Source organism: Pleurodeles waltl, chromosome 6 (genome assembly GCF_031143425.1).
Source record: "Pleurodeles waltl isolate 20211129_DDA chromosome 6, aPleWal1.hap1.20221129, whole genome shotgun sequence".
NCBI lineage: Eukaryota > Metazoa > Chordata > Amphibia > Caudata > Salamandridae > Pleurodeles > Pleurodeles waltl.
In genome coordinates this window covers 55060233-55078955 of record NC_090445.1, presented here as the reverse complement: position 1 = coordinate 55078955, position 18723 = coordinate 55060233, and the positions used below count along the sequence as shown (strand labels likewise).

The 18723-nt window shown below is 45.6% G+C and overlaps 1 protein-coding gene across 1 annotated transcript in view; it reads left to right on the top strand.

Moving 5' to 3' along the window:
* Positions 1-18723, top strand: part of LOC138301476 (E3 ubiquitin-protein ligase TRIM39-like) — a 197789-nt gene that overhangs the window by 112874 nt on the left and 66192 nt on the right. The window lies entirely within an intron of this gene.

Below are 18723 nucleotides of genomic sequence, written 5' to 3'. Positions count from 1 at the left end.
AGTTGAATGTTGTACGCTGATAAGTAAAGACCTTAACTAAGAGCTCTGTGTGTGGTGTGTTCTTGTACATGCTACGGGGCTGGGGAAGAAGCAACAACTTGCGATGAGTAGGGGATATGCTCTCCGAAAAAATCTCCCTGAGAGTTTGCAAGAAATAGCTAATTGCCCGTGCCTGTCACATGTGCCAAAGCAAAACCGAAGAAGCCTGCAGTTGGTGTTTGAGTGCAAGCGCCACTCCAGCCAGTATGAGGCCTTGTGGAAAAGATGAAAGCCCAACAAGGATGCACTGTTGGAAAACCCTGCCAAGACTTGCTGGCCTGGTTAAGGAAAAAGAAGGTGCTGCGCCACAATACAGAACCATCAGTCATACAAAGAAAATTCTAAAGACTTTGATAAGCAGGTACAACACAGGCAGCAACAATCAGACACAAACAGCAAAGTCTACTTTCCTGCCTTATGACCTCAGAATGGACAAGGTGACTCGAGAGCCAACACAAGAGTTGCGCTCGACAAGTTGTTGGTTCCCGAAGATACCGCCAGGGACAGGGAAGGTGGCAGCCAGTGGCCTTTAGCACAGCTCACAAGATCTTCATGATAGTGCAGATTTCCTAAGACTGCCACAAGAAACATGGAATACAGTACTGCTGCATTCTTGAAACCTCCACCACCATTCAATACCACCAGAAAACAGAACATTGGCACCAGATAGCCAGCCCTTGGCTGGAAATGGTAGCAGGGACACCAGTCTGTAGTTGAAGAGCCTTGAAGGGTGCCCACAGGGTTTCTTTAGAAATTGGAAGTCACTTCCATGTTTCTAAATGTCTGGGAAGGAGGAAATGGAGGCATTTGCGAGGGGGGTGATTGTGGCGCTGATGGGTTGCAATCCCCTGGAATAGGTGTGGTGGGGGCACTTCATGGTGGAGGTGTTTCTTTTGGGTTGATGATGGGGCATGTGGTTAGCACTGTGCCGTTAGATACCTTTGGGAGGCATTTGGCGAAATCTCTCAGATCTGGTTATGGGCCGAAGTTGCTTTTTGATTTTGTTCCTGATTAATTGACCGAAGTTGCTTTTTGATTTTGTTCCTGATTAATTGAGAGAAATTATTCAACAGGTCCTGCAAGGGGTGATCAAGTTGGAGGCAGGTAATGGTGAGATGAAACTGTACAATGGTGAAGATTTCTTTGTTTCTTTTGTTGCACAGAGCATTTGGTGGTCCCGATCATTTGGTCGTAGTATGTTAGGCAGATTTGAACATGCTTCTGTCTGCATTGTCCTGGCTCATTCTCCATTTGCACTTCAGTTGGTTGCAGTGACGTATCATCAGTCTGAGCTCCACGGTGTACTATCTGCCTGTCGGTCTAGATCTTGTATTGCTGTGTTGGAAAGGAGACAAGGGAGTTGGTGGAGGAGGTGATCGAGCAATGGTGATCTTGATGGCTTTGGGGAGGCTGACCTGAACCTCAAAAGAGTCAAACCCCCAGCTGTTACCCAGGTCACTCGGATTTACCCTGGAGACTGACTTTACCATCAAGGAACATATCAGCAAAGAAACTAAGACAACTTGGTACCAGCTTTCCCTACTTAAGAAAAGGAAACCATTCCTTCCAGAAAGCTCACCACCTCCTGACCCACACATCCAGGACTGGAGATGAAGAATGTAAAGAAATAAAAGAAAAAGCCCAAGGCATCAGGCCTTCTCCATCTGAGAACACAGGATCTGTCAAAAGATCTCATATCTATCAGAACCATTCCAAATTAAAAAATAACTGAAGACACACTTCTTTAGAGAAAAGCATATCATGACACAGTAACAGTTTACATCGTCTTTCAAAACCCTCCACTTCCAATCACTTCTTGACTGTACCTTTCTCATTTACCCTGAATAGTGCTCTTCTGTCTTTTGTCTAGGTTTGTATTACTCAAAAGCTGCATACATACTTAAAGTATGTTACAGTGCAACTGACAATGTATTGTCATTGGTTCAAATTTAGGTTTAGTTTTTTCTGACATTGAGTTGTCAGCATTGTGACCCAACCCCCACACAGTGCAGCTCACTTCTGAGGTTCAAGCATCCCATGTCATTTGTCAGGTTACCTTAGGGCACGAGTTGAAGTTACTTGAGATAGCTTTAACTCTAACAAGTGAATTTCTGTAGTTTGGTACATTTAAAATGTGAGTGTGACTATAACGTCCCTGTAACCTTTTGTTTTTTTTAAGTGAAAAAAAAATATATATATACATATACATATATATAAAACATTAAAAAAACTAAAAACTAGCATTAAAACATTAAAAAAACAAAGAAAGGCATTTAGGCCCTCATTACAACCTTGGCGGGCGGCCGCGGCCGCCAATGCGGCCGCACTCCTGCAGGGTCTATTATGAGATCCCCGCTTGGTTTCCACCCACCGGCCCAGCGGGGATCTCGGCCGCAACACAGGAGCCGGCTCCAAATGGAGCCGGCAGTGTTGCAGCTGTGCGATGGGTGCAGTGCGCCTGTTGCGATTTCCACTGTCTGCTAGGCAGACAGTGAAAAGCTGCATGGGGCTGTGGCAGGGGGCCCTTGCACTGGCCATGCCAGGCGCCTCGTGACTCCCCTTTCCGCCAGCCTTTTCATGGCGGTTCAAACTGCCATGAAAAGGCTGGCGGGAGGGGGACTCTTAATCCCCTGGGCAGTGCTGCAAGCAGCGCTGCCCTGGGGGATTTAAACCGCCGGGACCAATGAGGCGGGAAAACGCCGGTCCCGGCAGTGCGACCGCAGCGCTTCCGCCACGGCTGTAATTCCCCTGGAAGCACCGCCAGCCTGTTGGCGGTGCTTCCGACAGTACAGCCCTGGCGGTCAAAGACCGCCAGGGTTGTAATGACCCCCATAGCGCCTTGAGACCCTAACGGGTGAGTAGCACGCTCTACAATCGACTGATTGATTGATTGATTTACAAAAAACATTATACAAATTTAGAAACAAATGGAAATATAAACAAATACTATAAAATTAAAATTATAACAAATTTCTAGGAATGCAGGAGAGACAGGTGGTACACCACCATCACCTGGAGATCACTGGAGAAGGTCCAAGGGAGAGTAAAGCAAGCAGTGGGTCACCACATCAGGGTCCTTGGGGCAAAGCAACTGTCCTCCTTATGACCCAGCAGGCCACAGGTCAATGCCACAGCAGGTCAGTTCTGATGGCAGTTCCTCATAGCTGCATAACAAGTTCCTCTGGCACGTCTATACAGTATCTGGTGCCAAGTCCACACAGTGTCTCAAAATGTGGGGGACAGCCCCCCGTACTTCTACTAATTTTGCACAGCTTCCACAGAGAGGAGAGAGGGGTTCCAACTAGCACTAACTGGTTCCAGGAATGTCCAGCACTGACTCCAGACATCAGTAGGGGGTAAACAAGCCCTTTGTGTGAGGCCAGGGCACGGCCTTCACATATACAGCTGTGCCCCGCCTCTACCTCTCCCAGCCCAGGAAAGCCATTCAGTATGCAGATGACCTTTTGTGACACCTTCACCGTCCCTGTGTACAAGCTGTCTGAGAAGTATGCACAAAGCCCAGCTGTCACTCTGTCCCAGACGTGGATTGGAGTCAAGCTGCAAAACACCAGTCATAAGCACAGAAAACTGCTCACTTTCTAAATGTGGCATTTCTACAATGGTAATGAAAAATCCATCTACACCAGTAATCAGCATTTCTCACTACCATTCCAACCATACCAAACATACCTATGCCACCTCTCATAGATCAGACAATACGGCTTAGACATAAGTTAGGGCATATCCGATACAGTCCTATGAGAGGGGCAGCACTCACAGTAGTGAGAAACTAAATAGGCTGTTTGTCACTACTAGGACTTGTCACACAACCAGGCACATGTCCTGCTTTTTACCCACACAGCACCTTGCCCACAGGGCTAGCTAGGGCCTAGGGGTGACATATATAGTAAAAGGGGAGTTGCAGGCCTGGCAAGTAAAGTTAGATGCCTTGTCCCTTTGGCAGCACACAAAGGCTCTGCGGTGGCAGGCCTGAGACAGGTTTGAAAGGCTACTTCTGTGGGTGGCACAAGCTACGCTGCAGTCTCACTAGTAGCATTTAATTTACAGGCCCTGGGTATAGGGACACCACTGTACAAGAGTCTTGTAGGTAAATTAAATGTGCCAATTAGGTGTAAGAAAACCATACCAAGTTTAGAAGGGAGAGCACATGCACTTTAGCACTGATCAGCAGTGGTAAAGTGCTCAGAGTCCTAACGTCAACAAAAAGGGGCCAGAAAAAATAGGGGGAGGAAGACAAAAAGTTTGTGGATGACCCTGTAAAAAGGGCCAGGTCCAACAATGATAGATATATAACTTTTAAAAAGAACAAAGAACAATGAACCAATTAACAAAATTCATAAACAATTTAATAATTAATCTTCAATTTAAAAAGGATGGTTATTTAAAAATTACTTAATTAACTTGTCACCCTATACCCCTACAATCCTAGCAACCCACACCTAGAATGTAACTAAAATAAATAAGTGTAGCACAATTTACATAATTGATAATCAATGAAATAACTAACAACTATTAATTAATAATTACTTAAGTAACTTCCCACCCTACAAACCCAGCAGTCAACTCCTAAAATATAACTCAAATATAACTAATATATCAAATTTTACACAATTCACATACTCAATTACATATTTATACATTAATAATTATTTTTAAAATATTACTTAATTAACTTCCAAACAATGCCTCTACAAACCTAGCAACCCACACCTAGAATGTAACTAAAATAATTTAGTATTACAAAGTGTTGGACCTGGCTTTTTGTCAGGGTCATCCCCAAACATTTTGCCTCCTTGCTCCTATTTTTTATGACCTGTTGTTGTTGGCTTTTGACCTCTGGGCACTTTACCACTGCTAACCAGTGCTAAAGTGCATATGCTCTCTGTGTAAATTGTACTGTTGATTGGTCTATCCATGATTGGCTATTTGATTTACTTTTAAGACCCTAGTAGAGTGCACTATATGTGCCTAGGGCCTGTAGATTAAATGCTACTAGTAGGCCTGCAGCACTGGTTGTGCCACCCACTTAGGTAGCCACTTCACCTTGTCTCAGGCCTGCCATTGCAAGGCCTGTGTGTGCAGTTTCACTGCCACTTCGACATGGCATTTAAAAATACTTGCCAAGCCTAAAACTCCCCTTTTTCTACATATACGTCACCCCTAATGTGTGCCCTAGGTAACCCCTAGAGCAGGGTGCTGTGTGGGTAAAATGCAGGACATGTACCTGTGTAGTTTACATGTCCTGGTAGTGTAAAACTCCTAAATTCGTTTTTACACTACTGTGAGGCCTGCTCCCTTCATAGGCTAACATTGGGGCTGCCCTCATACATTGTTGAAGTGGCAGCTGCTGATCTGAAAGGAGCAGGAAGGTCATATTTAGTATGGCCAGAATGGTAATACAAAATCTTGCTGACTGGTGAAGTCGGATTTAATATTACTATTCTAGAAATGCCACTTTTAGAAAGTGAGCATTTCTTTGCACTTAAATCTTTCTGTGCCTTTCAATCCACGTCTGGCTAGGTTTAGTTAACAGCTCCTTGTGCATTCACTCAGACACACCCCAAACACAGGGTGCTCAGCCTCACTTGCATACATCTGAATTTTGAATGGGTCTTCCTAGGCTGGGAGGGTGGAGGGCCTGCCCTCACACAAAGGACTGCCACACCCCCTGCTGGGACCCTGGCAGACAGGATTGAACTGAAAGGGGACCTGGTGCATTTCTTAGCCACTCTTTGAAGTCACCCCCACTTCAAAGGCACAATTTAGTATAAAACAGGGCCTCTGCCCTACCTCATCAGACACTTGCTGGAGAAGAAACCTGAACCAGAAACTACATCCTGCCAAGAAGAACTGCCTGGCTGCTCAAAGGACTCACCTGTCTGCTTTCTACAAAGGACTGCTGCCTTGCTGTTGGCCTGCTGCCTTGCTGAACTCTTGTCTGGCTGTAAAAGTGCTCTCCAAGGGCCTGGATAGAGCTTGCCTCCTGTTCCCTGAAGTCTCAGGACCAAAAAGACTTCTCTTTTTCATTTGGACTGTTCGTGCGCTGAAAATTTTGACGCACAGATTGCTCTGCGGTGAGAAAATCGTTGCACGCCGACGCTGCTCGACGCGACGCCTACGGGGCGACCGGAACTTCGACGCGCGGCCTCGAATGGACAACGCCGCCCGACTTCCAGAGAGGAAATCAACGCGACGCCTGCTGTGAGAAAGAAAATTCCACGCACAGCCTCACGGAACGGCCGAAGAATCCACGCACAGACCCTGGGACATCTGGTAATCCCGCGTTCCATAGAAGGAGACGGTCCACGTGCCGGAAAACGATGCACGTCTTCCCCGAGTGAAAAATAACGATGCAAGCCCGTGTGTGAAAGGGCGCAACCGACGCACACACCATTTTACTTCCTGTAGAACGACGCACGTCTCCCCGCGTGAAAAATAACGGCGCAAGTCTGTGTGTGAAGGTGTGTAACCGACGCACACACCATTTTTCCACGCATCTCCTCTTCTGCGGCCCTCTGCGGAGATTTTCCACTCCAAACCAGGTACTTTGTGCTTGAAAGAGACTTTGTTTACTTTTTAAAGACTTAAGACACTTCATATCACTTTTCAGTGATATCTTTACAAATTCATATTGCATCTTTGATCGTTTTGACCTGCAAATATCCAGATAAATATTCTATATTTTTCTAAACACTGTGTGGTGTATTTTTGTGGTGCTATATGGTGGTACTGTATGATTTATTGCACAAACGCTTTACACATTGCCTTCTAAGATAAGCCTGACTGCTCGTGCCAAGCTACCAGAGGGTGGGCACAGGATAATTTGGATTGTGTGTGACTTACCGTGACTAGAGTGAGGGTTCTTGCTTGGACAGAGGGTAACCTGGCTGCCAACCAAAAACCCCATTTCTAACACAAAGGGACTGATTATGAATTTGGTGGTCCTAGGACTAGCACTGTTTTCACTGTGCTGAATGGTGGAAACGTCGTAGTACAACGTTTCTTCCGGTCAGCCCAGTTGAAACATCATAATACGACGGGGTTTGAGGCCACCTTAATGGCAGCCTAAACCCCACCATATTCCTCTGAGATTGTAACGAGGCCCATAATTTCTTAATATTTTAGAGTGATTATTAATTCATTATTACTTAATTAACTTACGTCCATATACTCCTAATAAACCAGCATCCCACACCTAAAAATACAAAACAAAAATGCGATTACAACATTTACATAATTGTTAACCAATCAAATAATTAGGTAAAACAATTAATTGTTAATTAATACCTAATTAACTTCCCACTCTGCACCCCTACAAACATAGCAACTCACACCTAAAATATAATTAATTAAATGAGTATTACATAATATACATATTAATATCATTCACATACTTACTTAAAAATAATTAATTAAATAATACGTAATTATCACCTAATTAACTTCCCACTCTAACCCAACAACCCGCTACAACACAATAAATTAGTATTAAGAATTACATAAAAAATTTAAATCACTTAACTGCAACACATTAAAATAATGCAGAAACAATATTCTTTACAACTATATTATTATTATTATTGAAAACGACATTAACAAAAGCAATATTCTTAATAACGATGTTACTAACTTAAAAAAAATAATATACCTGACAATGTTTGTGTATTACAATATTTGTGACTGATTTTTCAGCATTCCCATCATTAATAACTCAACATTTTGTCCAAATACCCCCTCTCCATCTCTTGAATCACAAATTGCAGTCACAAATCCTGTTTCTACCATCTTAGGATGCAAAATTAATTTATCCCTTTCTACCCTTTTACCATAAAGTTGCAGTAGCAAACACATATGTCTAACCCAAGCTTGATTTTAGTAATGTCATCTACATTAGCTTAAAAAAATATATGTATCTCCATTGCATCCAAAATGCCATTATTATAGATAGCTTTTATCTCATGAGTGAAGGTGCATACTATAATCGATAACAGAGGTATGAGACCCATGTCTACAAAAGAGCTCTTTACAATACAAGTGTGTGATGCTGGTGCCCAGTTAAAAGGATCTAAGCATTTCTCATAACAACCATCATAGCGGGGGATTTATTTTGGACACAATGTTGAAAGATCTGACCTGGGCTCTATTGATGGTGTCTCCTGCATGATCCTTTTATTTCTCAAGCATCTATAGGAGAAGGTTCCTGTAGTATGTACCTCATGGACAAAGATCACAGAATGATTCTTACCTTTCTCTTGCTAAAACTCTGATAAAACAGACACAGGGTAGTTCTTCCTCTTCCATGGCACCCACAGTATTTAACTACCTCCCACCTGCAAAACCTCTTCCTTTCCTTCTCCCAGGACTTTCAATGTGCACTTTGCCAAGCAAATGAAGTAGACCACATTAGTCACCTTCACAGTGACAGCCTGGTTCCTCCAGCTCAATGTACACAAAATCTCCCCATTTCCACTCATTCGAAGCCAATAACTTATTAGTCATGGCCAAACTTTACTACTGCATTAGCCTCCTCATCAACCTTTCCTGATCTGTGTAAGGTGGGTTGGCTTTTGAGTCAATTACGGGTCATGTTTAAGTTCTTCATTTTCAGAGCCATTCATGAAATTTAACATTTCTGCCCTGCAAACACCCTCCCCCACCATCTTAGGCTATTAGCCATCCCTTAAACCTCCATGCACAGAATCCTGGTTCACACTCTGTTGCCTCAGCTTTTTAAATAATTACACTCCTCCCATTTACCAAAGAGCACTGCTTTCTCCTCAAGCATTCACAAAAAACCTAAAGGCCCACAGTATGACACTAGCAGATCACTACTGGGTAGTGTCCCCACCTTTTTCCCCTCAGACAACCTGACCACCCAAAACGCTTTCAACATCACATTTTTGTTGTTTATGTTTGGTTGTGTTGGGTCAGTTTGGGTCCAGTAGCCCCCATGGGTTACTGATCTAATTTCTGTCCTTAATCCTAAGCACAACCTTTTAGTACTTGACTCTCAAGGTAGCGAAAGAGAGCTGTTCAAGGCTCCCTCAGGCACGTTACCTGGTTTGGAAAATCACTACTGTACATAATAACCCTTGATAAATTACTGTCCATTCTGTGCTTTTACATTTACAAAGGAAAAGTAGATCTTAGTTTGCAAACGGGAAGAGCAAATCCGAGGAAAAAACAGTGAAGCCTGACATAAGGAGAAAACTCCAATTGCTTGCAAGTATAACATTGAATCTTTCGTCCTTGTATTTGCGATAGAACCTCTAAGGCCACACAGACTTTAAGAGGAGGCTGAAAGATGAGAGCATTTTGCCTGACTGTTCTTGTTCACTTCTAGGTTGATTCTGATTTACCATTATAGGACTGGCACCGGGGAGAGATGCCAAAGGGTAAATGTGAGAAATTGGGTTTTGATTAAGGGGAGTGAAAACCCTTCTTGAGCAATAACCACAGTCCTTGTGAGGATGAACCACAAAAGTCACTAAATAAACCTGTGCTTTTCCTGTGGTAGAATGGTACAAAAGACGTCAGGCTTAACTTAGAGGCAAAGTGTAAAGTATTTACACAGCACACAAACAGTCATAAAGTGAATACATAACACAAGAGATATCTGACACTAATTTAGGACTATAGAGTAAAATGTAATGAATATGATCAGACATAAACAATAAAAATCCAGTAGGTAGAACCAGAGCTATGCAATATTTAAGGTTTAAGTAGAAATAGCTCCACAAAGCAGAACGTGCTAACTGTTACACTAGGTTAGGGCAAAGTTAGAAATTCATGCCAACTGCGGTGGGCTGCAGGCCAGATCCAGGGCCAGGTTAGTCCCTTCAAAAAAAGTTACCTTCTCAGAGTCCAGTGTGTAGAGTTCAAAATTCAGGATTTCACTGGAGGAACTCAACTGATGCCCCCCAAGGGTTCATGACCTGAGGAGGCACCTCTTGGGGATCAGGAACTCACTCCAGCAGAGGCCAGAAGGACTCAGGCAGGTCCAGTTGCAGGTACAGGCATAACAAGTTACAGCAGATCAGCTGTGCAGTTGCAGGGAGGCCTTTGGTGCTTTTTGTGTCACTGTAGCTCTGAACAGGAGTACAGCCAACAGACTCCTGTGGTCATTCTGGTAGTCTTGGGTTCAGGGTGATGGTCGTTTCTCCTTCAAGCAGAAGGGCGGACCTCAAGCAACAGGGCAGTCCTTTGAAGAATAAGGTGGGCCTCAAGCACCAGGGCAGTCCTCTGAGAATCAAGGTAGGCCTCAAGCAGCAGGGCAATCCTCTGAAGAACAAGGCAGGCTTCAAGCAGCAGGGCAGTACTCCAGAGTACAAGGCAGTCCTACTGTAGTCTTTCGCAGGTCCAGGAGTGTACTGAAGAGTGGGGCTGAGGGTCCACTATTTATAACTGGTGCTTGCTTCGAAGTGGAGGAAACTGCTCGGGATTTCACCCACACAGATGGAATTTTCTTCCTCCATGCACAGGTCCCAAGGTGTCTGGGGTGCCAAAGCCTGGTGTCAAGTTATTTGTGAGTGTTCTGTGCAGCTCCTTTGAAATGCAGATCAGGCAAGAGGTAACTTCGCCCTTCCATCTGGCAGGATGGCCCTCTCTGAACTACATCTAGGATCTTTTGTTCACAGTCTGGGCCCAATATGTATTCCTAATGGGGGAGCAATTAACATGCCCAGGTACCTGGAATCTTCTAGAAGGCCACAGAAAGGTTGGGGCAATAAAATGCCAACTTTCTAAAAGTAGAATTTTCAAAAATGTTATCTAAAATCCTACTTTACTATAAAAGACAGTTTTAAATTACAATTCACTTGAGCCCAAACAAGACATTTCTATCTGCTCCAGTTTGTAAACAGGCCATTGCTTGTGTGGCCTGCACAAGTAATGGGTCCACATTTGGGCTCCACTAGGAACCAAACACCCTATTGTTGCGGTTGACCCTCTCAGGGTAGCGGAGCAGAGCAGTCAAAGGCTGACTCCAGGGAAGTGGTATGGGCTTGTAATCACCATTCCCTGACATGCAACACTGACACTTAATAGATGATTGTCCAGTCTGTGCTGTTTCGTTTGAAAAAGGAAAAGAACATATATTACACACACACTACTCAATACTACACATTAATTTGCAAATGTACATAGGCTTGATGGAAATACCTTTTGATGACATTGTGTAATCAGCTCTGGCCCCCTAAAGGGATCAGGTTCACCAATTCACATGTCAAAAATCACCATCTCAGGAGTACATGCAGTAACTGAATATAACCATGAAGGAGCACATGTATTTTGATCATGAGTGACTGTCAACATCATTATTTCAACCAATAAAGCATTTACCAAAATTAACTTCACATGGGCTTGATTACTTTACAAATATTTATACCATTCAAAATACAATGGTAAAAATAGCCCCTAGATGGCATCACATTGTGATCACACACATGTAACCATACACTTCACCACTAGAGAATCCTGTACAACCTGTACATATCCTTCACCACCTTTAGGCCATGATAAAAGCAGCCATAAACTGGGCCTCTATAAAGCCCACCACTCCCAGCTAAAGAGCACATCATCTAGCCTGGGGAGTGCTTAAAAATGCTTATAAAACCTGGGTATTCATCTTTTTCTAGACACTGCAGACTTAAGGCACTACATTTCAAAAACACTTTGTGGAGCCTCCAGAGGGAAGATGCTGCACTCCTGCAGCTTCCCTGTAACTATGGGCATCGTTGGTGGGGACTCACAGTCTTAGGGCTACCACAAAGGGAAAATGGGCTGAACTGTAAATCCCTGCACAGCATAGTGGGGCACCCCTTCAAAATCAGTGAATAATTGATGAGCTGCTCTTCATCTGCTTCAGGGAGAGCCACTGCCTTCCTTTTCCTTTGATTTCTGCTGTGCCACATCATACTGGTCAGCCCCTTTTCTTTTTTTACCAGGGTTGCCCAGTGCCACTGGGGCACCCCACACTCTGCTAATGTTAGAGGAAGCCCAGGGAGCGCACACCTGGCTGCCCCCACCCGTGCAGCACTCCTTTGTACTGCTGTGGGAGCCAGCAGGTTTTGTCTGCCCTGCCCTCTTCTGATGTCAAGGGGCTGTGGCGGCCTCCCGTTGCCCCCCAGGCACAAAGAAGAGGAGCGGGGAGGGCCAGCCACTACTGGGGGGACCGTGGAACCACTCCCCCTACATTCTCTTCTTCCTGGGGCCCAGGGAAGGGATCCTGAGCCGCTCCTGCACTCTGCTAATCCCGTCCATTGGGGCCTGATGTTGGGGCCCTGGGACCCCAGTAATGAAACCCACCTGGGGTGGGGTCCCCAGATCCACTGGACACAGGGGAGGGGGCCCCATGCACATTTCCTCCCAATGTGAAAAATCAGGAATCCTCCTTGCGGTGACCCCTGGGCCCTGGCCTACCCCAGGGGGTTAAATTGGCCGGGTAGTGGAGCTCCATGATTGTTTTGTGGGTCAAAGGTCAAAATCATTCTCAGTCAGATATCTCGGGCCCCATTGGGCCGTGTTGCATCTCTTTGTCTCATTTTGCTCCTGGTGGCAACCCATAGCCACCTGGAGCACGTTAGACCTTCTGGCCTCAAAGGTAACAAACTTTGCAGGGAGTTGATTTCACTTGCTCCCTGCACCAGTCTTTCTCCTTGGTTTCCTCTGTGCCTCCCTCCTCCTTGATGTAGAAGCCAACTAGTCCTCAAGGGGCGTGAGGGGACCAGCTACCTTGGCCCTGGGGATGGCCTCATTGGTCCTTGGGTCAACAGAAGTCAGAGTCCTTAGTCCAGATGGCATCAGGGGATTCTTCCTTCCAATTATTTATGGCAACTGCCTCCAGTCTCAGGCCCTCATTACGAGTGTGGCGGTCTGAAGACTGCCACACTCGCAATGGTGGTCTTACCGCCGCAGGCCTGGCGGTAAAGACCGCTGTATTATGACATCGGCGGTTTGGCCGAAGCCAAACCGCCACAACGCCACCAGTACCGCCATGGTGGTCGGACCGCTGGGCCAGAGGTGAGCACCTCCGACCCAGCGGCAGCCTGAAGACACCGTCAGCATTACGACTCAGGAAACCTCTAGGCTTTTTGCAGCGGTCGCACCGCCACGAAAACCCTGGCAGAAACGCACCTGACGACAGGAATCCCCATTCCTCTCACCCGCACACGCACCCCCACATGTCCACACACTTGCAGACACACACCCCCACTAACCCACACACTTTTGACACACACCCCCACCCGATTGCACGCACCCGCACAATCACCCTCACTCTCAGGCACACAGGCAAGCACTCCCAGCCGTCCGCATACATTCACCCCTCAGCCACCTACCGCATACTTACACATCCCCACCGCCCCTGCATACATACACACCCCTACACCCTACATGCATGCATACGTACACACATGCACTCATGCACACCCATTCTGATACACACACACATACACGCACACACCACACACTTGCGAACACCACACCCACTCCCCTCTTATGCCTCCCCCGCTACCCTCATTTCAGTCGGTCCACCTACCTGTGTGAGCAAGGTGGTCCTCCGGGAGGGAATGGGTATCGGAAGTGCTACCACCAGCATTGCACTGCCGTGCAGGGACCGCCATTCCATATTACTTCTCGTAATACAGCAGAGTCTTTGCGGCATGGCGGTGCTGGCTGTGGAACTGACGGTGTCGGATTTCTGCCTGTCAATGGGTGGAAATCTGTTGGTGAGTCATTATATGGCGGTCTCCGGACTACCAACACTGGCAGTCTTTTGGCGCCCGTACTGACGGCAGTCTTGCCAAAAGAGCACCAATGTCATAATGAGGGCCTCTGTGTCCAGCAGAACACATCCAAAAGAGAGCTCTTCTCCTGCATAAGACCTTTTTAGAGGGGGCAGAAGGGTCCTGCAGTGATGCACATCTGGTCTATCCTGGTGTGCCACATCACCTCTCCGTACCTGTCCCAATGTTCCTGCATAGCCAGCTAAGATATTTCAAGATGGCATCACTCAGGAGTCACTTGCCACATCTGCTCACGTCACTGGCATCTCTGCAAGTGCCTTTCACAGCAAATTCTTAAAGGGAGCCACCTCTTGTGTGGTGGGTCCAGAGGTGTGGGCTCCCACCTTGGTTTAGTGGGCTTGGGCAGGCCCATCCCTGGCACAGTGTGACAGCTGGTTGATTGATGCAGAGTGTTCTGATACACACTTTTCTCCTCAGGAACTTAGTGAAGCGCTGTTAATTGCTCCCTATGTGTGGGAAGGCTAAAGGCTTCTAAAAAATGGCCCACACAGGCTCTGTTGGTTATGTAATCATTAACTAATATTGTATGCATTTAGGGAGCTACACAAATTGTGGCTAAAAACTGATGTTTAGTAGGTCTGGGAGGAACTCACGTAGTTTCACTCTGCGGAATTCCAAGCAGTTACATGAAAACTCAGCGAAATTCCGAGTAGATCTGTGAAAGATCTGTGAAAGGGTGGAAGTCCACAAGTTGTGCTGCTTGCACTGATTTTCAGCACCACGCACTTGTTCTGCACAACAAAATGCGCATGAACGGCACCACGCAGCACGCCAAAGCGTGCTGTTTCTTGAGTTGGGTTTGCTGCTGCTTGAATATTTTCTACTTGAGTGACAGTTTTCCCGCTATAAACGGTGGCACGCCTGTGTTAGAGAAATGTCATCTGGTGCCCTCCTAGCACTAGGGGTGGGTGGAATTTGTTGTTCTGCCTGTAGAATTGGAGTAATTTAGTAATAGTGTCTTACTCCTTAATAATTCAGCACTACTCTATTTAACCCCTGCCTGTGCGCTAGGCTTAGAGGTGCTGCCTGGTGACACAGGCTGCGTACTGTACATGTACATTGAAGTTGTACAGTAAGGCTAGCACAACACATGCATGAGGAATAGATAAGAGAATTCACACCAAGATATATCCCTGAAACAAGGCTTTAGCACTGTGCTTGGTTCTTTCAATCCCAGTTTCAGATGGACAGAAAGGATTGTTCGTGACTGTGCTTCCCAAATAAAAAGTAACAATGTTTTCTGGAAAAATTAGGCCCATATTTATACTTTGTTTGCACCGGATTTGCGTAATATTTAACGCAAATCTGGCGCAAACTTAACTCCATGTTTATACTTTGACGCTAGACCCGTCTAACTTCAAAGTTATGGAGTGTGAGCCATTTTTTGTACGTTGAAACCTACCTTAAGCTAATGATATGCAAGGTAGGCGTTCCCGTGCAAAAAATGACTCTAAGGCATTTGCTCCTTATTTATCCTCCGGCGTCAAAATGATGCACGGGAAGAGGCGGGCCTTAAAACATGGCGCTAATCCTGATTTGTGCCATTTTTTAATGCCTGGGTCAGGGCAGGCATTAGGGGACCTGTGGGCTCATTTCCATGGTCTGACCATGGAAGCAGGCAACATGTTGCCCTTCCCTGCACCCACGGACACAACCTGACACCCTCGCCCACCCCTGGAGGACACCCATGGATGGGGGGACCCATCTATGGTAAGTAGAGGTAAGTATTTTTTTGTTTGTTTGTTAAAGTGGCATGGGGGGCCTAACTTGGCCCCCCCTACATGCCACTGTGCCAAATGGGCACGCCCAAGGGACAGAAGTCCCCTGGGCATGGCCAATCGGCAGGGGGGCATGACTCCTGTCTTTGCTAAAACAGGAGTCATTTCCATGGGGGTTCTGCGTCAAAAAACAATGCTAGTCAGGTTAGAGTCAAGATTTTTTACTCTAACCTGACTTGCACCATTCTTTGACGCACAGCCCCCAGTCTTCCCTACACCTCCGCTGCCCGGCCAGCGTCATTTATTTTGACGCTAACCAGGCCGCAGCGCCGGCTACCACCATTCCTTAAATATGACGCCCTGCTGGCTCTTTGGAATGGTGCTAGCGCAGGTTTGCGTCAAAAGTATAAATATGGGCCTAAGTTTATGTATTCCAATTCAAGCAAATTAGCAAACTAAAATGCACAGAATTCCTCCTGCACAAGTTCCCATTTAGAGAGATTATTGGATGGAGCGCGTGCCAGCGGTATTGATAATCTTGCTTGCGCTGGTGGTTTTTGTAGGCTCAGGAAACACTGTAGAGTTTAACAGGATTTTAGTCTAATAAACCACAACACACCACAGTCTACAGAAAACTTGGGAGGGAAATGCACTCTTTAAGTGCAAAGATTCCCCAACATACTAAACTGAAAGCAGCCTGGCATATTTTATTATATGGACAGAAGAAAAAAAATTGGGGATCAGGCGAGCTTTTTAGTGGGTTTCTAATTACCAAATATGCAAACACCTGTAAACATATACAATTTGATTTATGACTGCCTTCTGTGAAAGCCAGGCACCCTTCGATATAATGAATTACCTGGTAGTTACTCAGCATTGCTTAGTTTGCCTCTTTACCTCCATGGTTGCTAGAGCTCTGCTCCTGTGCCTTCATGTTCCTGTCAGTGGTCTTTTTTTAATGCCAAATACCTTGACGAAGATACTAGAGTTACCAGGATAACACAAACAATCAAGATATATGTCCTCTAAAAATATGCAGAAACAAGTCCAACACCACACAATAATAAGAATGGTTACCAAAAACACATAACCCCTTTCATTTAAAACAATCTCTTCTACAATTGCCCCGTGGCCCTGTCCTACACTGAAAAATCCAATGCTATTTCAAGAGGTGTGTAAGCTGAAGACTCTGACTGCTGTCTCGTTTTAAAGCTGGCGGTCTCTTTCCTACTCATATGTGATCTCTCTTCCTCTTGACTACCCCGTAGATGAACGGCACCCTGAAACAACCATAAGACAGCGTAAGCGCTGTAAAAAAACAAGAAATAAATTAAAACGTCCCTGGATTTTGTCCGTTTAGCTATCGCTTTGAGGATAATGCTTCCGTTCTATGTATCTGGATAGGACACTTTCTTTGCGTACTCAGTTGTCTAGATATTGTACTGCTGCCATCATGTGTGCATGTATGGGTGTAGTGGACACTCGCCATAGGTGCCCATGTGTCTGGTTGTTGCTGTTCCTCTCCTGGCAGCAGTTTGCTGGCTCAGGCCACAGTCTGCAGGCGTCAGTGGAGTGACACTTTGAGTGACTGCCTATCAGCTCTTTGAGCAGTTTACATTATGGGTTGTCTTTCGCTTGCGCTGTTTATTTCCCTTGGATTGCCAATCCCTGGGAACACGCAACGATCCTGCATCAGCCACCAGCACAATGGCTCTACCACAAGGTGCAGAAGGGGTGAGTTTTTATGTAACTTAGCGGAAGTCTGCAGAGTAAAACTCCACTAGTTCCGCCCACCTCTACCTAGTGGCCAAAAAATTGCACAAGGGGATGTCAATTCTTGCACGGCAACTTACTGTTGGCGAGCCGTGCACAGGGAAAAGCTCCACCACACAGCAGTTGGCAGAATTTGTCTGGAACTCTGTGTTACATGTATAACACGTAGTACCCAAAAGTCCTACTCCGTCGCTGGAGTGGAATTTATTGCCCACCCCTAATATTTAGATTGCTAAACATTTGTTCAATGCAGTGGAATTTGGCTAGTTTCTTGCAGCATCAAACGAAGTGCAGTTCTTCCTCTGGGTTGGTCACTTAGCTGTGCTGCTCAATGAGGACTTTATCATTCAATACTTTGATTGCCTGCTTCATAAACCTTGAGAACCTCACTGTTAGCTGGCCTGCATCACCCGGTTGCTTTCCTGCGGAAAGTGCTTTTGCCTTTTTATCACTCCACCAGCCTTCTTCTCTCCTCCATATTCAACGAAGAATGTTGAAGGACTACACAGACTTTGGATAAAGTCAGTGGTCAGCTTTTACGTGGACAGGACAAATGAATTCAGACTGGACAACCAGCTCCTTGTTGTCTTTGTGGGGAAGATGAAAGGCAAAGCAGTGTACCAGAGGACCTTGTCAATATAGACATCTGCAAGGCAGCGATCTGGGCTTACCTCCACACTTTTGGATTCTAAAGTGAGGAGAGAAGGCCACTTCACACGCTCTGGCCTTCAGGATTTTTTGGTATAAGCAGCAACCCACCCACCTCCTGGTTGACAACCACTTAGGGAATCTATTCAGAAGGTGAGGAATCTGCAGGAAGAAGTGTCCATCGGACAAAACATTTACTTACCTTTAGTAATGCTCTTTCTGGTGGATACTCTTTATTTACCTGCAGATTCCTCACGGAACCACCCACCTCCCCGTTGCATAGCTGATGATCCCACATGTCCTCTTGATGCTTTATGGCCCAGTGATGTCACAAGGACTCAAAGTGGAGCCAGAACCATCTATTGGTGTGGGAGAGCTGTTGATGAGTTTCTGGAATCCAGAATGGCATCTAGGATGTTTAGAAGGTGAGTAATGTGCATGTAGATAGAGTACCCATCAGAAAGAGAGTTAACAAAGGTGAGTAAATGTTTTTGCTAACCAATAGTTTTGTGCTTTGTCATTTTCATGTCCTCTGTACTGTGACTCTCTTGGGTATGTCTCCACTGACTGCCTTCATGAAGGTAATCTATATTACACAAAATTGCAATTAAATGATTGTATGTTGGAAAGCCGCCTGCAGGAACAACGAGTGCCTGAACAATGAGGTCGGAACACCGACCTCGTTGTTACCACTAATGCCTTTACCACCAATGCCTTAA